This window comes from Rhinichthys klamathensis, unplaced genomic scaffold (assembly GCF_029890125.1).
Source record: "Rhinichthys klamathensis goyatoka isolate OS25496 unplaced genomic scaffold, OSU_Roscu_1.1 h1tg000040l_1, whole genome shotgun sequence".
In the NCBI taxonomy this organism is placed as follows: domain Eukaryota; kingdom Metazoa; phylum Chordata; class Actinopteri; order Cypriniformes; family Leuciscidae; genus Rhinichthys; species Rhinichthys klamathensis.
In genome coordinates, this window is record NW_026606587.1 from 8,729,120 (window position 1) to 8,752,900 (window position 23,781).

At 41.8% G+C, this 23,781-nt stretch overlaps 1 protein-coding gene across 3 annotated transcripts in view; it reads right to left on the minus strand.

The window, feature by feature from the left end:
* Positions 1-17,706, minus strand: part of LOC130082015 (probable G-protein coupled receptor 153) — a 156,727-nt gene extending 139,021 nt beyond the window's left edge. For all 3 annotated transcript variants that reach the window (XM_056246759.1, XM_056246757.1, XM_056246758.1), the window contains exon 1: positions 17,385-17,706. The gene's annotated coding sequence lies outside the window, so the exon portion shown is untranslated. The remainder of the gene's footprint in view (positions 1-17,384) is intronic.
* Positions 17,707-23,781: the final 6,075 nt, after the last annotated feature.

Here is a 23,781-nt window from a genome sequence, read left to right on the forward strand (position 1 = left end):
TCAGTGTTAGTGGCCCCTAAGTTAATAACTAATGATCGTTGCGACGGAAGTGAATCAATCAAAACTAACTTTAGCTAGACAATAACTTTATTCTAGAGCTGCTGTAAAGCCAAAACAATCTCTGTTACTTTAATTTCCTATTATCACTGTAAAAGCTGCTTTGAAACAATCTATATTGTTAAAAGCGCTATATAAATGAAGGTGACTTGACAATTGCATAAGGTTATTAAATTGAACCAGCAGCAACATATTTTATTGAATGTATTAACTAGTAAACACTCCTGCACTTTTAGGAACTCCAAACAACAGCATTTTGTTAGTTCCTGTGAAGTTTTTGTATATTTGTTACAATAATTTTTTTTTTTAACTTACTGCCAAGACTGGTCCGACCAAATGATCAAGCATAATGTGTGAGTTTATATTAAGTATCTGTACTTTACTTGAGTTTTAAAGCAGGTTGGATTTTTGCAGACCACTTGATTCAAATGTGCATGAATGGATACACACAGATATGTACTTTTGTTGGGGTGGTAGGAGTGTTAAAAAAAAAAAAAGGAAAATGATTATGGCTGTCTTTTTTGCCAATTCAGTTGTTTAATTTCTATAGGTTTTATAACGTTCTAAAAGCTCTTAATTCCACAGATACTGCTAACTGGTAGGTGTATTTACTAGGTTGCTTCAGAGGCATAAGGTACTGTAAGTATTACATCCAACAATGCAACAATAATAAAACAATGCACTTTTTACTTTTGATACTTGAGTTCTTTTAAAAACGAGTACTTCTGTACTTTTACTTAGTAAAAATAGGTCTTTACAACTTTTACTTGTAACGGAGTAATATTTGACCAGTAGTATCTGTACTTTCACTCAAGTAAGGGAGTTGTGTACTCTGTCCACCTCTGGCAGGATGTTTTTATATTTCCAGAAAGCACAGCTCGCCAAGATAGTAACACATTTGTGCACATGTTGTGCACAGTATTTGTGGCTATTGTTATTCCAGTTCCAAGGAAAACTTTACAAGGAATACTACACTCATAAATTAAAAACTGACACTCATCGTTAAAACACAAAATGAGATGTTAAACAAAATGTCCAAGCTGGGTTTTTTTTTCTTCATACAAGTAAAGTGGATGGTTCAAACTGCCAAACTCCAAAATAGACTAAAAAGGACCAAAACACCATAATGACATGTACACTATATTCTAAGTCTCCTGAAACCTAATGATGTGAGGAAGAAAGCTGTTATTCATTTACCATACTGTAGCCCACAATTCTCATTTTCCAGTTGCATATATACACACAAGAGTGTTTGCCATTAACAACATTAAATCCGGCACATCAAATGCATTTGACATAGTGGTGTATTAAACTAAACACAAGCATGAATGAGATTCAGCAAAAGGGAAGATTATCAGTAAATAATGCCATATGGAAAAGAGTGACATCTCGTTTTGTGTAAAAATATGGGATTAGAATGACATACAGTAAGGGTGAGAAAATTGTGATTTAATTTTTATATTGGGGTGAACCATTACTTGAAACTGTGTCTGACTGTTCAAAATTCTATGTCCGTTGTCAGTTGACAACAATGGCAAGTCATACTGGTCTTATTGTAAAGGAGCAACAGAACATGTCTGTTGGAGTTTAGAAGGTCTACAGTGGAAACACTTCACACATAATTGCTGTGTTAAGAAAGTTTCCAAAACATAATTAAAGAGAGAATGTCTGACAATGAGCAGGCCTGTGAGCAGAGCCGAGGGTACACCAGGCATCACTTGCTTCGCTGTAGCCTATAACAGAAATTTATGGGAGATCTTTGTAAATTAATTTGCAGCATTCTAGTAAGAAAATATTCAGCACAGCCTTGAGTGTTTTTACTATTGTTTGAACACTCTTTCAGTGATATTTCTATTTCATATTTTGCTATTAATTTAGAGGAACAGTACCACACTGCTTATAATGTTATGGCAGTTGAATGTTGAATTACATGGCAAGTAAGAGATTTAGTGAAATGCTGCTTGCTAAACTCCAAATAGCAAAGACACACAAAGTGACAAAAATATATTTAGAAACCCTATATAAAATATCTGAATTTTTGCTTATTCATAAAATGTGGTCTGATCATAATTTATGTCACAATTATAGACAAACACAATAGGGCTGAAACGATTCATCGAGTTACTCGATTTACTCGATTACAAAAATGCCTCGAGGCAAAAACTCTGCCTCGAAGCCTCGTTAAATTCCCATGACGCGCACTATACGCGCAGGGATCTACTAGCGCGTGATACTATTGAATTTATTTGGCGCGATGGCGGGGAGTAAAGATGTCCATAAACGGCAGAGAATTTCTAAAGTTTGGGATCATTACATACTTAAAAAGGAAGAGAACAAGGTGCAATGTGTCTACTGCAAAGTAGACCTGGCATACCACAACAGTACTACGACTTCAATGATTCAGAATCTGAACCGAAAACATCCACTCCATGCTGTCTCACCAAGCGTCGCTGAAACAAGGTAACCTAATGGTGTGTTCACACGAACGCGAATAGAGCGTCAAATACGCGTCTATCGCGTCTAGAGACGCTTGAACATTCGCTCAAGTTCAAATTTTTCAACTTGCGCGGAAGACGTTCGCGGCAAACGCGTCTCCCAATTCGCGTCATTCGCGACGCCCGGCGCGAATGATGCGTCTATTCGCGTCTTTGCATTGACTTTGTATGTAATCTACTCGCGCAAATAATTAAATTTGCGTTCGGTGTGTGAATCCCTTGCCTTCACACACACACACACACGCATGCACCCTCCTCTCTCTCACGCGCCAGTCAGATCAATTGCGGCAATGCATCACATATGCTTAAATTTGTATGTAGCCACGCAACAATAATTTCAGCATGCCTTTACTGTATACACCGGGTCGTGATGGAGGAACAAATATTGTATTGCAGTCTTTGCGAGACCTTGTTTGTATGTCACGTCTTCCAAATAGTTACAGACAACAACAAAAAATGAAATTCCCCAGCCTGCTTCTCCAAATCCACTCGTACTTTTGGGGAAGACATTTTAATCGGCTACCAAAGTAATTGAGCATAGAACATTGTTGGCACTTATACTAAATGGGTAAAATTGCAATAAATAGGCTTAGTTTTGGAGCCAAATGTTGAAGTTGGAATAAATACCAGGTTTTTTGAGAAATAAAAGCCAAATGCTTGATAATTTTACAGCCACATCATTTTCGTTATGCATTATTTGTTTTGGTTGTTTAAAAACACACACAAAATTGTTTTATCCGATTACTCGATTAATCGATCGATTAAGTGCTAGATTAATCGATTACAAAAAGAATCGATAGCTGCAGCCCTAAAACACAATCAACTAATTACACAATAAATTGCACTTTTCACATTTTATGTAATACATTGAGTAATCATTCCCAGTGCAGGGTGGATAAAGTAAGTGAAACTTTTAATTTAACTTGTAGATCTTTAACAAAAGCTCCATCAAACAATTTATTAATATTTCTGGGCTGTCTTAATAGCACAGGCCTCTTTAGGTTATGGCACATCATCTCATTTGGCCTAATCAAGACTCAGGAAAACATGTATTGTCTTCTTTTTCAGCCATTTTTAGTTGATTACCTTGTGTGCTTTGGGTCATTGTTGTATGCATCACTTGAAGTCATGAACTGCAGTCGAGACATTCTCCTTCAAAAAGTCTTGATACACTTTTGAATTCATTGTTCCATCAATGATTGCAAAGTATCCAGGCCCTGAGGCAGCAAACTAGTACCAAATAATGATGCTTCTTTCACTATACTTCACAGCTGAGACGAGATTTTGGAGGTGGTTTGCAGTGCTCTTTTTCCTTTAAACCATGGTCGCCAACATGTTGATCGTGATCAACTGGTAGAAATTTGAGACTGTCCCTGTAGCTCCCAAAATGAATAGAAAATTGAATACTCAAACAGTCATTATGCTTGACTGTTAAAGTTGTCACTTTTTGAGGGTTAGCAAAAACGTCTCAGGTTACGACTGTAACCATAGTTCCCTGAGAAAGGGAACGAGACGATGCGTCATCGACGCTTTGGGAACGCCCCCAGCGTGTATGCGTCTGAGCATCAATGTCAACTAGTCCAATGGAAAGAATGAGCGTCACGGGCGGGTGACGTCATGACCAGGAAGGCATAAGAGCACATCCGGTGAAACGCGGCATTAGCTTCAAAAAGTCGAAGCAAGCCGATCACAGGGATGCAGGAAGTATGGCAGGGTGACGCATCGTCTCGTTCCCTTTCTCAGGGAACTATGGTTACAGTCGTAACCTGAGACGTTCCCTTTCGAGGGAACTCGCGATGCGTCATCGACGCTTTGGGAACGAGAATACCCAAAACGCCAGAATTCCAAGTACCTGAGTGTTAGTCTGTTGGAACTAAGCACTAAGCACCTGAGAACCTGGGGCAGCATCCAGGTCCAAACTGTAAAACCTGACGAACGTGAGCGGTGAGGACCAGCCTGCCGCATCACATACGTCTTGAAGAGAAACTCCAAATAATAAGGCTTTAGAGGCCGCCATACCCCTCGTAGAGTGAGCTCTGACCACCAAAGGACACGGCTGGTCAGAGTACTCGTATGCAAGTGAAATAGCCTCAACTATCCACTTACTAACCGTCTGTTTAGAAGCAGGAAGACCCTTCTTAGGCGATCCAAAGCAAATAAATAACTGGTCGGACTTCCTCATTGAAGATGTCCGATGAACATAAGTATCCAGTGCTCGCACTGGACACAAGAGGTTCAGCCTTTCCTGGTCCGCAGATGTAAAAGGAGGACAGAAACCTGCAGCACAATAGGCCTCGGAATAATGGTAGGCACCTTTGGAACATATCCATGTTTCGGGTAAGAATGCCTTGGCCATCCCCGGTGCACTCAAGGCAGGTGGGGACCGAAAGGGCCTGAAGGTCTGTCTCTAATAGGGACGAAATAGCTAGCAGAAAATAGTCTTAAAAGAAAGGAACTTCTCTGAGACCAAATCTAAGGGCTCGAAGGGAGCCCCAGATAGGCCTTCTAGAACTATTGCAAGGTCCCAAGCCAGCACCCTAGTGCAAGTTGCAGGCCTCAGCCTCAAAGTGCCACGAAGGAAACGAGTGATCAGGGGGTCTCGACCCAAAAATGTACTACCCACCAGGGCGTGGAAAGCCGCAATGGCCGCCACGTATACCTTAAGCGTGGAAGGACATAGACCTGATACAAAGCGTTCTTGCAGAAACTCGAATACTGTGTTTACTGAACAGTTAACCGGATCCCACTGACGCTGGTAACACCAAGAAGTGAAAAACTCTCGAAATAGTGAATATAGTTTCCTCGTAGCGGGAGCTCTGGAGCTTAGAATGGTCTCAACAACCTCGGTTGAGAGACCACTCTCTATGAGTTGGGCCCCCTCAGAGGCCAAACCCACAGTTTCCAAATCCCCTGCCGGGGGTGCAATATTGCATCCCCTGCCTGAGACGGAAGGTCTCTCCTGATCGGGACCTCCAAGGGAGGTCCGTCGAGGAGAAAAATTAGGTCCGCAAACCAAATTCAGCTCGGCCAGGGTGGTGCTACTAAATAGGCTTATTCCATCCTGGCGGAATCACTCCAGAACTCCTGGGAGCAGAGCAACAGGGGGAAATGCGTACAGACGTAGCCTCAGCCACGTCTGCACCATAGCAACCAGCCCCGAGGGGACTGGTTGAGTGAGGGATAACCAGAGTGGACAGTGCGTCGTATGCTGAGACGAGAACAAATCCACTTCTGCCTGGCCATAAAACTCCCATATTTGCTCCACCGCCTCGGGGTGGAGTCCCCTGGCCTCAGCCCCTGCCTCGACAGGGTGTCTGCTCCAATATTCTGCCCCCCCTGGAATATACACTGCCCTCAGACAGCGTAATTTCCGGAGGGACCAAAATAATAGGCCACCAACGTGTTGTCTGTGGGTCAAGAACCAGAGTTTCCTCCATATAACCAAGGCGCGGGGATACTGCCGCGTGATCTTGATCGTACGGAGTGGGTTTCCCCTCAGGGAGAACCCTCTGGTCCTGAGCCACCACTGTAAAGGTCTCACGTACAGCAGGTCAAAGGGTATCACATTGAACGCTGCTGCCCTGAGGCCTAACAGTCACTGTTTCAGAACAACACATGATGGCCCCTCAGGTCTGGGAGGAGATGTCTCAACGCATTGAAGACGACCATCATCTCTAGGCAATTCATGTGCCAAGCGAGATGATGACTCCTCCCAAGCCCTGAGCTGAGCGGCCTTCCAATACCGCTCCCCAGCCGGTGAGGGAAGCATCTGTCGAGATAGCAACTCGATGGCAAAGAGCTCCCAACACCGAACCCTGGGTTAAGAACCAGTGTTTCCTCCATATAACCAAGGCACGAAGGCACCGCCGCGTGATCTTGATCATACGAAGTGGGTTTCCCCTCGGGGAGAACCCTCTGGTCCTGCGCCACCACTGCAAAGGTCTCATGTACAGCAGGCCAAAAGGTATCCCGTTGGACGCTACTGCCACAAGACCCAACAGTCTCTCGAACTGTTTTACAGTGCGTGACTGGCCTAGCCTCAGCTCTTTTGTGGCTGTTAGGATAGCAGCTACACGAACGGGCCAGAGTGGCCCGCATCGTCACTGAATCCCATACCACACCAAGGAAAGTGGTTCTCTGTACTGGAGAAAGCACACTCTTCTTGGCATTGAGCCTCAACCCCAACATCTGCATATGAGCGAGAACGACACCTCGGTGCCGAACCGCTAACTGTTCTGATTCCGCTAGAATCAGCCAGTCATCTATGCAATTCAGAATGCGTATACACTGCAGCCTGGCGGGGCCAGAGCTGCGTCTACACACTTCGTGAATGTGCGGGGTGATAGAGCTAGACCGAAAGGAAGTGCCTGATACTGGTGTTCTTTGCCCCAAAGAAAACCTCCTGTGCTGAGGGAGGATGGAGATATGGAAGTATACGTCTTTTAGATCTATCGTGACAAACCAGTCCTCGGATCTGATTTGAGTCACGATCTGTTTGAGTGTCAGCATCTTGGACTTGAGTTCCAGCATCAAACACTCCAACAGACGAAGATCTAGTATGTGACGCAGCTCTCCATCCTTTTTTGGAACAATGAGATAACGACTGTAAAGACCCGACGCAATGTCGGGTGAGTACACCTGCTCTATAGCTTTCTTTGCTAACAGGGCCTTTACCCCTTGCTCCATTACCAGAGAGATTACCATTACCCATAGAGATATATTTGGTAGTAGCTTCCGCGCTGCCAGAAAATCTACCAAGGGAACCAGCCCCTCGAGGCTGGCCTCTGGTGTAATAAAGACAGCCAGTTCGGGGACCTGAAACATACTGGCAGGAACCACCCGAACTGACTGTTTTCGAACCCCCCTCAGAGGGCGCGAGTCCGACGCAATGTCGAGTTGACGCTGCGCCAGAAGCTCGCTGGAGAACGCTGCGCCCCGAAGCACCAAGGGTGGCGGGGTTGGCAGAACGGTCCCCTGAGGGCACAGAGATGGAAAGGGCACCGTATAATGAGGTGTACACCATTCCACCCCGGTTGGGGCTGCCCTCGCCGGTCTGACGCCGTGGCGCCAGACCTTTTCTTTTGAGCCGCAGCCTTCTCAGCATGAAGAACGGTCCTCGGATCCGGCTTCTGCTTTGAAGGCTTTGGCTGCTGTGTTGTGTATGAGAAACTAGCCGGCTGGAGCTGCTCACGCCCAGCAGCCCCAGTGGGTTGGACATAGCGAGGGAGAGATTATCTTGTATCTTTCTCCATGATTCCCATCAAATTGAGCCAGAGGTGTCTCTCAGTGACCACATTTTTTTTGGCTGCCATCCCTGAGAGATAAATCTGAGGCCCGACGGAGTTCTCAAACCCCATCGGGCCAAACTCCCTCACTTCTGTCCAAATACCACAGCAGGTCAGCCTGATATGCTTGCAGCACTGCTATAGTGTGCAAGCAGGCTCATGCTAGACCCACTGCCATATATGCTTTTCCCACTAGATTAAAAAATAGTTTTCTTTAATGGTTTAGTGAGAGAAGCCGACGCCTTCAGGGACGATACTGAACCGGGAGACATAGCTCGCAAGTGTCTGTTCTACCCGGGGTATTGCCCCATAGCCATACTCTCTTAACCCCCAAATATCTGAATATACATGAATGTGGGGCTAAAAAATGAGTAAGGCTTTTTCCATGATCTAGACAGCTCGCTGTGCAGATCGGGAAAAATGGAAGGCCCCGTGATGGAGGTGGAAAAATAGAGGGAAGGAAACTCGTTCAATTTATTTTAAGGACGAGTGCCCCCTTATTTCTGCTGGCCATTAAATATTTAATTTATCTACAGCCTTAGTAAACACCTCCACCAGCTTAATATTATATATATTTTTTTATATATACATTCTTTATATATATACACTTTATTTTATATATAATATATAAACTATCATATATATACACTCACCGGCCACTTTATTAGGTACACCTGTCCAACTGCTCGTTAACACTTAATTTCTAAGCAGCCAATCACATGGCGGCAACTCAGTGCATTTAGGCATGTAGACATGGTCAAGACAATCTCCTGCAGTTCAAACCGAGCATCAGTATGGGGAAGAAAGGTGATTTGAGTGACTTTGAACGTGGCATGATTGTTGGTGCCAGAAGGGCTGGTCTGAGTATTTCAGAAACTGCTAATCTACTGGGATTTTCACGCACAACCATCTCTAGGGTTTACAGAGAATGGTCCGAAAAAGAAAAAACATCCAGTGAGCGGCAGTTCTGTGGGCGGAAATGCCTTGTTGATGCCAGAGGTCAGAGGAGAATGGCCAGACTGGTTCGAGCTGATAGAAGGGCAACAGTGACTGAAATAACCACTCGTTACAACCGAGGTATGCAGCAAAGCATTTGTGAAGCCACAACACGCACAACCTTGAGGCGGATGGGCTACAACAGCAGAAGACTCCACCGGGTACCACTCATCTCCACTACAAATAGGAAAAAGAGGCTACAATTTGCAAGAGCTCACCAAAATTGAACAGTTGAAGACTGGAAAAATGTTGCCTGGTCTGATGAGTCTCGATTTCTGTTGAGACATTCAGATGTTAGAGTCAGAATTTGGCGTAAACAGAATGAGAACATGGAACCATCATGCCTTGTTACCACTGTGCAGGCTGGTGGTGGTGGTGTAATGGTGTGGGGGATGTTTTCCTGGCACACTTTAGGCCCCTTAGTGCCAATTGGGCATCGTTTAAATGCCACGGCCTACCTGAGCATTGTTTCTGACCATGTCCATCCCTTTATGGCCACCATGTACCCATCCTCTGATGGCTACTTCCACCATGTCACAAAGCTCTAATCATTTCAAATTGGTTTCTTGAACATGACAATGAGTTCACTGTACTAAAATGGCCTCCACAGTCACCAGATCTTAACCCAATAGAGCATCTTTGGGATGTGGTGGAATGGGAGATTCGCATCATGGATGTGCAGCCGACAAATCTGCGGCAACTGTGTGATGCCATCATGTCAATATGGACCAAACTCCCTGAGGAATGCTTCCAGCACCTTGTTGAATCTATGCCACGAAGAATTGAGGCAGTTCTGAAGGCAAAAGGGGGTCCAACCCGTTACTAGCATGGGGTACCTAATAAAGTGGCCGGTGAGTGTATATGGGAACATGTATGTGCAATAATGTACACAATAAAGGATAAAACTGTGAATATTACATGTAATACTATTTTTGTTTTCATTAATAAATATTTTATATGTATTCCTGTTGTCTCTCGACAACGCTCTCTCAAATCAAATCAAAAGACACATCTGACCTCAGTAGCTATCAATCTCTGCTCTCTGCCTTTTCTGCTGATGTTCACACCGTAAAATCTTCATATTTCCACAACAAGATCAGCAGCGCCTCTAACACACGTTCACTGTTCAAGACATTCAACTCTCTCCTCTGTCCACCTCCACCACCACCCACCTCCTCGCTAACTGCTGATGATTTTGCTAACTTCTTCACTAACAAAACTACAACTATCAGCAGTCAGTTCTCAGCTTCACACACACAGGAACCCAGACTTACCTCTCCCACAGCCAACAACCTTCTCTCCTCCTTCACTCCACTAACCGAGGATGAAGTATCTAAACTTCTCCTCTCTAGTCATCCTTCCACCTGCCCTCTGGACCCCATCCCCTCACACCTTCTACAAGCAATCTCTCCCACACTTCTTCCAGCTCTCACACACATCATCAACTCATCCCTCCACACTGGCATTTTCCCTACAGCATTCAAGCAGGCTCGGGTAACTCCACTGCTTAAAAAACCAACGTTAAACACATCACTTTTAGAGACCTGTCTCTCTCCTACCATTCATTGCGAAAACACTTGAACGAGTTGCTTTCAACCAAGTTTCATCTTTCCTGTCTCTGAACAACCAGCTGGATGTCAACCAATCTGGCTTCAAGAAAGGGCATTCGACCGAGACTGCATTGCTGTCGGTCACCGAAGCCCTGCGGATCGCAAAAGCTGCTTCCAAATCATCAGTTCTCATCCTCCTGGATCTGTCTGCTGCCTTCGACACTGTGAACCATCAGATCCTTCTGTCCACCCTCTCATCACTGGGCATAACAGGTACTCCTCTCCACTGGTTTGAGTCCTATCTCACAGGTAGGTCCTTCAGGGTCACATGGAGAGGTGAGGTATCCAAAGCACATCAACTGACCACAGGGGTTCCCCAGGGTTCAGTTCTTGGACCGCTCCTCTTCTCCATTTACACCACATCACTGGGACCCATCATACAGGCACATGGTTTCTCTTAGCATTGCTATGCTGATGACACCCAGCTCCACCTCTCATTTCAACCAGATGATCCCACAGTAGCTGTACGGATCTCAAGCTGTCTGGCGGACATCTCGGCATGGATGAAAGAACATCACCTGCAGCTCAACCTGGCAAAGACTGAGCTTCTCATCCTCCCTGCCAATCCGTCTCTACAGCACGACTTCACTATCCAGCTAGATTCTTCCTCAATCACCCCATCAAGGTCAGTCAGAAATCTTGGAGTAATCTTTGATGATCAGCTGACCTTCACAGACCACATCACAAAGACAGCTCGATCATGCAGGTTTGCTATGCACAACATCAGGAAGATCAGGCCTTTCCTAACTGAGCATGTAACACAAATTCTCGTCCAGGCCCTGGTAATTTCTAGGCTTGATTACTGCAATGCTCTTCTGGCTGGACTTCCATCATGTGCAACTAAACCTCTACAAATGATCCAGAATGCTGCAGCTCGTCTGGTCTTCAACGAGCCCAAAAGGGCCCATGTCACTCCTCTGTTCATCTCTCTGCACTGGCTACCACTTGCTGCTCGCATCAAGTTCAAGGTGTTGACAATTGCTTACAGATTGACCAAAGGATCAGCTCCCTCCTACTTCCACTCACTACTACAAATCTACATCCCTACCAGAAGCCTATGATCAGTCAATGAGCGACGGCTCGTGGTACCATCACAGAGAGCCTCAAAATCACTCTCCAGAACATTCTCATTCATGGTACCATGCTGGTGGAATGATCTGCCCACCCTCATCTGGAATGCAGAATCCCTGACAGCATTCAAAAGACAACTGAAAACTCATCTCTTCCGTGAGCACTTAACGTAAAAAAAAATAATAAAAAAAATAGTTCTGCAAAAACTCAGAGAGGTGCGCAATGCACCTTTAAAGCATATAAAGACAAACTATTATATGTAAAAAATATAGTGACTTTTTACATATATATATATACATATATGGTCTATGCACATATTGCAATATATTGGAAAATATAAATATTAAATCCCATATATGAAAATATATTGCCTAATATATCACATGATATTTTCCAATATACTGCAATATATTTTTGTTTCGTGAGGGCAGACAAAGATGGAGAGACTAAGAAGAAGTGACAACTGTTGTAGAATGCAACAGGACATCTCTGAATGGTTAGTTGATGAATTTATGTTGCTGATGTGGAGTTAACTATCTTCAATTAGCATATTCTGTCAGGATAATCTATAAATCGCTTGTATAGGAACTGTTGTGAGATGCACACAGAGTTACTACAACAGCTCTTCCTCTTCTCAACATGGACTGTGTTCCCGGGGGCGGGTTTATGTAAATTTCAGGGTTAGTGATGTCACTAACCCGGGAGGAAGCTCGTGCAGTCCCTACCAGCCGTTTGTTGTGGTCCTTAAAAAACGATTTCTTTAAAAGCAAATATCTCCCTTTGCTTTGAACTTTGAGCGTTGTAACTTTGCAGATGTTGTTTATGCTCAAACAGCAACATTACACACTAACTAAAGTTAGAAAAGTGAAATTATAATCAACCACCCCAAATCTTCCTGATCAGTTTAATCTCCTCACCATACCAGATAGCTTAGAAGAACTCGATGTTGCAACAAAAACAATTGACTCTCTTCTCCAGCACTTTAGACACAGTTGCTTCATTGCGCTTAAAGAAGATTAAAAAAAATAATCTAATGCCGTGGTACAACGAGCACACTCGGGCCCTTAAGAGAGCAGCCAGAAAAATAGCGCACAGCTGGAAGAAAATAAAACGTCTCAGGTTACGACTGTAACCATAGTTCCCTGAGATAGGGAACGAGACGATGCGTCGATGACGCTTTGGTAACGCCTCCAGCATGAATGCGTCTGAAGCATCTATGTCAACTAGTCCAATGGAAAGAATGAGCGTCACGGGCGGGTGACGTCATGACAGGAGGAGATAAAAGCGCATCCGGTGCAAACCGGCATTAGCTTCGAAAATTGCTGAAGCAAGTCGATCGCAGGGATGCAGGAAGTATGGCAGGGCGACGCATCGTCTCGTTCCCTATCTCAGGGAACTATGGTTACAGTCGTAACCTGAGACGTTCACTTTCGAGGGAACTTGTGATGCGTCGATGATGCTTTGGGAACGAGAATACCCAAATCGCCAAACTTTCAAGTACCTGAGTGTCAGCCTGTTGTCAGCTAAGCACTAAGCACCTGGGATCCTGGGGCAGCATCCAGGTCCAAGCTGTAAAACCTCACGAATGTGAACGGTGAGGACCAGCCCGCCGCATCAAAAACGTCTTGGAGAGAAACCCCAAATAGTAAGGCTTTAGATCCTCGCCATACTCCTCGTAGAGTGAGCTCTGACCGCCAAAGGGCATGGCTGGTCAGAGGACTCGTAAGCATGTGAAATAGCCTCGACTATCCACTTGCTAACTGTCTGTTTAGAAGCAGGAAGACCTTTCTTGGGTGATCCAAAACAAACAAATAGCTGGTCTGAACTTCTCCACGGAGAAGTCCGATGAACATAAGACACAATAAACATGCTCGCACTGGACACAAGAGGTTCAGCTTTTCCTGGTCCGAAGAGGTAAAAGGAGGAAGACAGAAAGCCTGCAGCACAATAGGCCTCGGAAGCATGGTCGGAACCTTAGGGACCCTGTTTTGGATATAAGAATGCCTTGACCATCCCCGGTGCAAACTCAAGGCAAGTGGGGGAAACCGAAAGGGGCTGCAAAAATTCGACTAGGCCAGCGTGGTGCTACTAGCAGTAGGCTTATTCCATCCTGGCGGATTCTGTCCAGAACTCCTGGGAGAAGAGCAACAGGGGGAAATGCATACAGACATACAGAATGCATTGCGTCGTATGCTGAGACGCAAACAGATCCACTTCTGCCTGGCCGTAAAACTCCCATATTTGCTCCACTGCCTCGGGGTGGAGTCTCCAGTCCCCTGGCCTCAGCCCCTGCCTCGACAGGGTGTCTGCTCCTATATTCTGGCCCCCTGGAATATACACTGCCCTCAGAGAGAGTATTTTCCCTAGGGACCACAGGAGGATCTGGTGCGCCAGTTTGAAAAGCAGACGCGAATACAGACCCTCCTGATGGTTCAGTTAAGAGACCACCGATGTGTTGTCTGTCCGGACAAGCACATGATGGCCCCTCAGGTCTGGGAGGAAATGTCTCAACGCATTGAAGACAGCCATCATCTCCAGGCAATTTATGTGCCAAGAGAGATGATGACTCCTCCACAGACCCTGAGCCGAGCGGCCTTCCATTACCGCTCCCCAGCCGGTGAGGGAAGCATCTGTCGAGATGGCAAAGAGCTCCCAACACCGGACCCTGGGTTAATAAGAATCATGTACTTTACGTCATCTTGCTACACTGTGAGGAATAATACTATCTAATAATCCTGTAAAATTTACCTCAGAAGTGCTGGTAGTTTCATTTCAAGGAGCAACGGATCCAGCTGATATGAAAGCTGTTATTTATTCTTAAGTGCTTTGTTCTAATCGCGATATGGAATAGTGTCTGTAAACTGCAAAAAGACTGTTTAAGCGTGTCTGTGTGTGAATGAATGAATGAAAAAATGTGTCTTTTTCAACTGGGTACCACAAGAAAGAATGCGAGGACTCCCAGGTCCGCGCATTCTTTCTTGTGGTACCCAGTGGTAAAAGACAATTTTTTTCAAGAAGTTTCCAACTCTATTCTTTGGTACCCAGTGACACACCTGTGTGAAAAGCTCATATGCAGCTCATTATGCGGCTCATTATACAGGTCATTGTCTTCTCAGGTGTGAATCAGAGCATTATTCATGATCATTCACCATAATTCCTCCCTTAAAATATTGTTGATTACTTACAAAGCACTAAATGGTTTAGCTCCCCAGTACTTGAGCGAGCTCTTAACACATTATAGCCCTTCACGTCTATTGCAAGCTCAAAATTCCGGCCAGTTGATAATACCTAGAATATCAAAATTGACTGCTGGCTGTAGATCCTTTTCCTATTTAGCACCAAAACTTTGGAAGCCTTCCTAACATTGTCCGGAAAGCAGACACACTCTGTCAGTTCAAATCTAGACTAAAAACATATCTCTTTGACCTAGCACACACATAACACATTATAGACTTCTATAATTCAATGTTAGGCTGCATAGATTAGGTCAGCCGGAACCGGGAACACTTCCCATAAATCCTGATGTACTTGTTACATCATAAGAAGGATGGCGTCTACACTAATATTAGTCTCTCTGTTTATCCCGAGGCTGGAGTCCGCCGGATCCAGTCCGTATCCAGAACTGATGAAGGACCTGCTCCTGGACACGACGACAACGCAGTCTTGAAGTGTCAACCAGTCTCTCCCCTGTGAAGGCCTCCTTCCCTTCCCTTTACCTCTGTACAGATAAAACGTTGTCGGATAATTCCGGTTCACGTGGCGGAAGCGATAAAGAATTCTGTATTATACATTTTTCTAGGCTTGTACTCGAGCCACCAGGCACTGTTTTGTGCAAATGAGCGGCCGGATCGCATTAAGGGTTTTCTGTTAGAACGGTGTCTTGTTAGCGGCCCATAAGTTAATAACTAATGATCGTTGCGACGGAAGTGAATCAATCAAATCTAACTTTAGCTAGACAATAACTTTATTCTAGAGCTGCTGTAAAGCCAAAACTATCTCTGTTACTTTAATTTCCTATTATCACTGTAAAGCTGCTTCGAAACAATCTATATTGTTAAAAGCGCTATATAAATGAAGGTGACTTGACTTGACTTGAATAATCAAGTAAACCTAATTTCTTAATTTATGTTTGTAAAGAAACCCAATTGCTTAACTAGCTACCCTCTGCTGTAACTTCTGTTGGTTGCAATTCACAACCTCACCACTAGATGCCGCTAAAAATACACGGTGCACCTTTAATTAATGTTAACAAATTCAACCTTTGATTGTAATAATGTATTAGTAAATGTTGAAATTAATATGAACTATTATTAATAAATGCTGAAGAAGTATTGCTCATTCTTAGTTCATGTTAACTAAGGTAGTTAACTAATGTATGTAACTAATGGACTAATGGACCTTATTGTAAAGTGTTACCGAAATAACATACTTTTAAAGAATTTACTTAAGTTAAACTGAAAGTAGCCTAATGTTAACTGCAATTAAATGAGAGTATATTAGATATCAATAAAACAGCTTGAGAACAATATCTCACGTAGTATTACATTTTCCTCAGGCATTTAGTGTCAACAACATGTTAGTTCGCTAGAGAAAAGAACTAGAGAGAAGCATTTATGCACTATATTAGCCTATTCATTATATTTACTTAATTTGTAAGTAATGTCTTGATTATTTAATGTATGTTTGAATACATTTGTCATTAACACAAGTTATGTCAGATTTTTTATAATTAGATTTAGAAGTTAATGCAAAACCTGCCATTTTTATTTGAGTGTTAATTATTTACAAATAAATAGCAACTAAATTAAATAATATGTTGTTAATTGTAACCTGTAATATTATAGTAAGGCCATGTAAGGCTCCCCATGATTTACAGCATTAGCTAATATATATATATAGCCTATATATATATTATCCTTAAGAAATTTGTAATTACAATAACATTTATTTAAACACATACACATTTGTTAAAAAAAAAACCCAGTTTAAAAAAGAAGCAATTTTGTGTGAACCGTACTGACCCATCATCTTTGTGTACCATTACATCCCTAATATATATATATATATATATATGAAGAGTTCAGATGCAAAAGCCTCTAAGTGCCATCTGAAATTTTCTTCTAGAATGATCATTTTTTATCAAGCTAGTATATTTAAGTTCAGTAATTTCACTTAAATGACAATTAATAGGTAATTTTTTTGTTGTTATTTTATGTGAAATTACTATATACATAAAGCACTTTTAATTAGCATTATGTTTGAAATGTGCAAAAACTCCCCTTGCTTATATAGGATACTGATAGGCAGATGATAGCAAAACGCATCCATTTAGAATAAGCTGATGACAATATGTTTACATACGTTTATAATCTTAATGCCATTTGAGACATCTTAATTGTAAACTGTTCATTTTTATTGTTACACATAACGTGTTTGTGTTTTTGTACATTGTAGAATAAATGTCAGACTGTCACCGATCGTTTCAATGCAAATGAAGCAGATTAAACGACATTTGCAGTAATGAATAGTTGACTGCAGTCGTGTAGGTGTTTAGCCTGATACTGTCAGTATAGCCTAATGTGAGCTCTGTGGGCGATAAAATGTCACATGTGATAATGTTGAACTGTGTTAAATCAAGCCACAATATTTTCTCTCTTCAACTCACATCTGAGCCTATCCACTTCCTGTATCGAAAGAACAATTAAATGTTAAACCACGTTAAATGTTGTTGTTAAACCCATCCTTTAAAAAAGCCTTGTGCCTTTAATCAAACGTGCAAACATGCTCCGTTCAAATATGTTCAATAATAAAATCACTGAAATTTCTACAAGACCTTAGCCTAGTATAACTGGAAAGAAAACGTTACCCACCTTTTGTAGATATCCGTCGATATCTCCAGATTTAAATGTATCGTTTTCAGTGTCAATCTTTATTTCCTCAGTTTCGGTGTGCGCTATTTTATTCCATACAAGCGAACATTACGAATTGCACGTCAGAAACGGAAACATTAAGTCTAAATGTGGCGGTAACCGTTGAAAAAACACCACCATTTACACATCCAGAGGTGAACAGAAGATGAATTAATGGAGGAGAGCGATGAAACAACAATGGTTGCCCGTTATCGCGTCGTTGTCATTGAAGTCTTGCTGGAGGAGGATGAATGAGCATCAGATGATGGGAGGTTGGGATCAGATCTCTCTCTCTCTCTCTCTCTCTCTCTCTCTCTCTCTCTCTCTCTCTCTCTCTCTCTCTCTCTCTCTCTCTCTCCAGATGATGTTCAAAAATCTGGTTACTTTCAGCGCACAGCTGAAATATTACTCTCTACGCACTGTCTGATACAGACAACTTTTTACTATTTTTATTAAAGTTTGGTGAAATATGTCCAGATCACATTGCATCCCCTTTTATCACATTTTTAGTCGTGAAACATGATAGTAATATTGGCTATATGTTGCCTTTTCTTTATTCTTAGCTATTTTATATGTAAAATAAAATCAAACAAAAAAAATACCATTATGGTATTTTAATGTAAATATTTTTTGGTGGAATGGTGTGTTGTGTGTGTGTGTGTGTGTGTGTGTGTGTGTGTGTGTGTGTGTGTGTGTGTGTGTGTGTGTGTGTGTGTGTGTGTGTGTGTGTGTGTGTGTGTGTGTGTGTGTGTGTGTGTGTGTGTGTGTGTGTGTGTGTGTTTGGAAAAGGGCTCAATGCCAAAATCACAGATACCAGGGAAATAATTGAATGAGACTACTTAGTAAACAAATAAATAGACATGAATTGGGGGGGGATGTAGCTTCATTATGCAAACATATCTGACACTGCATCCTGGAAGCCTGCCACTGACCAGTCACAAAACCAAGTAGAGCTGTAAAATAATGAACAATAGTCTAATTCATGTCTCATGTGAGAACAGGGAACAGTGATCATCCTGTTTTTTTTTTCATTTTTTTTTTCATTGACATTATCACACCATTACATAATATGGTTGGGGAAGATTTCCTTCTTCACGATTTGCTTAATGTATGAACAGACCTTCCCTTGAGGTTACTTTAGCGCCCAGTGATAAAAATAAGAAGTCCAATTCAATGGACCAACCAGAGACAAATAATAAATAAATAAATAATTTATATACATCATCTCATAAGTAACAGAAAGAACATTCATCCATTCTCCAAAATGCTTGTATGGTCAGTCCATCACAGTAGTACCAGTCAAAAATATTCTCTGATGTTTTGAGAAATGTCAACAGTCTTTATGGATATCTGAATTTTACTATCACAAAAATCACATTAAGAAAAAGTGCACCATGCCTTAAGGTGCTTCATGATTATTTCCATCTGTGGCAATTCCTGTGACGCCACTCTTTCTTTCATACATCAGATCGCTTTATAAGGATTTGATTTAAAAATTAGTTTGATTCCAACCTATAAACATCTTTAATTATAATTAGGTGATCAGTAAAGAATACCCTTTGTGGTAAGAAAGTTATAAGGGTTTGCAAAAAACATGAGGGTAAGTGAATGATGTCAATATTTATTTTATTTTTTGAGTGAACGATCCCTTTAAATATTTTTGCTGTGAAAGATAGTTTTCAAGATTGTTTGTGTTCAATGTGCTACAAATACAGAAAATTATATTCTTTGTGTTCTTACAACTCCACATCTAATCTAAATAATAACAACAATAAAAACATTGCTGATCAAACATGATTATGAAGTAGCCTACAGTATATTGGTATGGGGGTTGACACATTTTTTGTCTGACTGCTAACCTAGGCTACAATGTGAAAGAATGGGATGCAAATGGGATGCTAATGAGAATCAAACTTCTCTTGAAGGCTGAATGCACATTCATTACATAATAATGTTCTCCTCCAGTAATCACATGGAAGAAATAATCTTATGAACATATTTTTCTATAAACACACTATGAGCGCTGACTGAGTGTTTGTATACCAGTGCCAGTCACTACCTGCAACCCTTATGTTTCTGCAGGGAATGTATCAGCAGAAACATCAGCATTGTATTGCATAAACATATACATATGTAATTACAATGCACATTTACATATATAGGTTTACATTGTATTAAATAGAATTTAGAATTGCTCTATTGGACATTTCTAGGTATTTTTATATGGATACATCCAAGCTGTTTACTTAAAGGGATAGTTCACAAAAAAAAAAATTACATTCTGTCAACATTTACTCACCCTCAAGTGGTTCCAAACCTGTATGGATTTTTTTCTTCTGCTGAACACAAAATATATTTTGAAGAATGTTGGTAACCAAACAGTTGATGTACCCACTGACTTCCATAGTACATAGTATAACTATCCATCTAAGTTACTCATATTAATATTCTGTTTTACTATTCCTTTTTTTGCTATCAAGAATAATTTTCCGTTTACTTAAGCTACATTAGACTGACTTGTGTTTGAGCACATTAATATTTTCTACACAGCTCGCCCAGCTACAAAGCTTTTACATAAATAGGTTGTTTCTTACCACACATGAAATATTAATTTGATTCCAGGGAAATAAAAGGCAGGAGCTTGACATTCCACCAAATGTCAATAACGAGAGAAGCAGAGATATAAGGGATAAACAGGAAATTATCACAGTGTCTTTTTTTCCTGCATGGAGCCAGATGACCTGGAAGTAAAATATGACAGCAAACATTCCAGCCTACTCATTCACCCTGGCCTCAGGCACAGCCGCTCTTCTTCTGCTCTGCTTCATGGAGCTCTGGGAATATCTCCAGAACTTCAACATCAGAGCAGAACGCAGTGCTCCTACCTGCTTATCTACATACGGAGAAATTAAGCTGGATTCATTGCCCTCACTGATGTTGGCACAGGCCACTCAAATGTTGTCTGTGATCAAAGAGTGTTAAATGTATTTTTCAGACATCACATTTCATTCATCCTAACCACAGCAAGGTGCTAAAGTAGACAAATACACTAGTAAATTTTAAAATACTACATAGCAACACCCTGACATATTGCTGGAAACATTTGCAATAGAAAGTATCACACATTTTGTTCAGAAAATGTCATTATTGACTATAGTTAAATACAATCATTTACAGAATCATTTTAATTTTGTGGATAAGAGAGGTTTACATTTGTTACAACAGCAAAACTGCAAACAGAGGGATTATCTAAGCAAATAAAAATGTAATAATATTAAAAATGTATTAAACTAAACATGAATAGTAACCCCATGCCATTGTCTTAAAGTAAGAAGCATGATATAATATCATATTTAGAGCTATTTAATATTACAAACTAAGATAATGCAATTTGTTTTTGCTATAGAACCAACTAAAATTATATCACTCACTACAACGTCACATGGTGCATTTTCCCAGCTAAAATGAATTCCTTGTTCATCCCTATGTCTTTCCATCTACTCCCATGAGAACAGAGTTCAACCCAGAATAAACATAGCCACTTTCCCTACTTTGGACTAAATTTGGCATGACTAGAAGAAAGAATTATAATAAGCTTAAATACATTTTTATATGAATATGTCCTAGCTGTTTACTTGGGTTCCTTGGAGAACTAAGTATATTCCATTAATGACTGAAGAAACCCCCTCCACATTTTGCAAAACAGTGAATCATTATGTAGCACACAGCGGGTAGCACTCGTCTCAGTTACTAGGTTGCTATAAAAGCAAAACTATGGACCAGAATCAGAAGATTTGGATCGACTCACTGAAGCAAAGATGATAGTAAGAAAGAATAAAAACAATTAACCACTCAGACCACTGGAATGCAGCTAATTAAAGAAAAGGTAAGTGTATTTTTCTCTTTGTTTGTTCTTTTGCATGAGTTGTATCTTTTGGAATTGAAAGAATGAAAGAAAAAACAAAAGAAAAACAAATAGATAACAATAACACAGTATTTCAAATAAATGATAAACAGTCAAAATTTCCCAATGTCAATTTCTGAAATTCAACCTGTTTCTCAATTTCAAGTTCAATGTCTTGTTTTCAAATTCCAAAAAAATTACTGAGTAGGAATGTTCATCAAAAATTAACGCAATGAAGAGAAAAGGGAAGAAAAAAAACTTAATTTTGTCTTCAGGGAAATCCAGGAAAAACGCAATGTGTGCAGTTCTGTCTTACCCAATCAGAAAACTCTTTTTTTTCTCACAACTCTCACAGTTCTTTTTACTCTGTTTCCAGTTCCGAAACGATGGGATGGCTAGCCAGTCCAAACCAGGGATAAGAATCCACAGCCAGGACAGGATTCAGGACTTTGCTAACTTGAGTTTTGCTTTCAGGCGGACATTTTTCACCAATACACGATCACCGACTTCAAGGGTGGAGGCAACAACATGTTTGTCATACCTCTTCTTGTTTCTTGAGATCTTGTACGTACTTGGAATGGGATCCAGACTGACTATCGACAGGTAACCCAAATGCCAGTCGCCCGAACATTAGTTCGCATGGGGAGAATCCAGTCACATCACTCTTAGTGCAACTGTATGCGTGCACCAGTGGTTTGACATAATCCTTCCATCTTGATTTTTCCTTGTTGTTCAGGGTTCTCAACGTCTGCAGAAATGTTCGATTGAAGCGTTCAACCGGATTGCCTCTCGGATGGTATGGAGTAGTTCTGGTCTTGGATATTCCAGCACATTGGCACAGTTCTTTAATCGTGCGAGAAGTCGATTACCTTGGTCGGTACCTTGGCCGCTGTGGAGTTTTTCTGGGAATCCGTAGTGCAACAGAAAATTGTCCCATAGACACTCGGCTACTGTCTGGGCTTTCTGATTGCGTGTCGGTACAGCAACAGCGTAATTGGTGAAATGGTCGGTTATCACCAGTATGTCCTTTCTGTTACTTAGGTCAGGCTCTAATGACAGGAAATCCATACAAACTAGCTCTAGCGGTCTGCTAGTTCTGATGTTCACCAATGGAGGGGCTTTCTCTGGCAGAGTCTATCATCGAACACAACGCTTGCAGGTTTTGACATTCTTTTCCACTGCTGAGGCCATCTTAGGCCAGAAGAATCTTGATTGAACAAGGTCGAGAGTCCGTTCGATGCCTATGTGACCCATTTCATCATGGAGCTCCCTTAAGACCGTAGAACGAAGATAAGCAGGTAATGCCAGCTGGTATGACAAATTTCCTTGCTTTTGGCTTCTCCTGAAAAGCACACCAATTCTCAACTCCAGCCGATTCCATTCTTTGAACCATAGAATTAATTCAGGTGGAATGGTCTTGAAACGAGGCTTGTCATTTAATTCCAGCTCTTGGATAACTACTCCAATTTCTGGATCCATTCTCGGTCTTTCCCGCAGGTCCTCCTCAGACAACTGGGGAATCTCCATGAACTGGTAAGTATCCTCTTGTTGGAAGGCTTGTGGTAAAGCATCCACATCAATAACAAAGGATTCCACTAAGGTCACCAGGAGATGTGAAGAACCAGGATTACCACACAACTGACCAAGGTTCTGAGTCTTCTGTCAGGTGATGGTGAGTTGACTGTCTAATTCTTTCCATCTCTTTTTGTGTCTCCAGGTCATCTGGAACTTCCTCTTGTGGTTCTGAGTCTTCTGTCAGGTGATGGTGAGTTGACTGTCTAATTCTTTCCATCTCTTTTTGTGTCTCCAGGTCATCTGGAACTTCCTCTTGTGGCATTCTAGATAGTCCATCCGCATCTTGATTTCTACTCCCAGTTCGGTATTGTACATGAAGGTGAATGTTGACAAATTTGACAACCACCTATAGCTGGTGGCGTCTAGTTTTGCGGAGGACAAGATGTAGGTCAACGGGTTACTGGCAGTTATCACAATGAAATCAGTCCCATACAAATAATCGTTGAATTTGGTGGTCATGGCCCATTTCAACGCCAGAAATTCCAACTTGTGGGCGGGGTACTTTGCTTCACTCCTGGTAAGTCCTCAGCTTGCAAAGGCAATGAGTCTCATCTGTCCGTCTTGCTCTTGGTATAATGCTGCACCAAGCCTGGTGGTACTGGCATCTGTGTGCAACACATACAGGAGTTTGGGATTAGCAAATCCCAATACTGGAGCAGAGGTGAGTTTCACAATGACAGTATCAATTGCCCGCTGATAATCTTGAGTCCATCTTTCTCCGAACTGTTCTTTCGGGTTTAAGTACTGCTTCGTCCCGTCTATCTTTTTCTTGTGACCTTTCTGCAGTGGAGGGTACCCAGCAGTGAGATCATTAAGAGGCTTCACAATTTTCGAATAGTCTTGCACAAACCTTCGATAGTAGACAGAGAATCCGAGGAA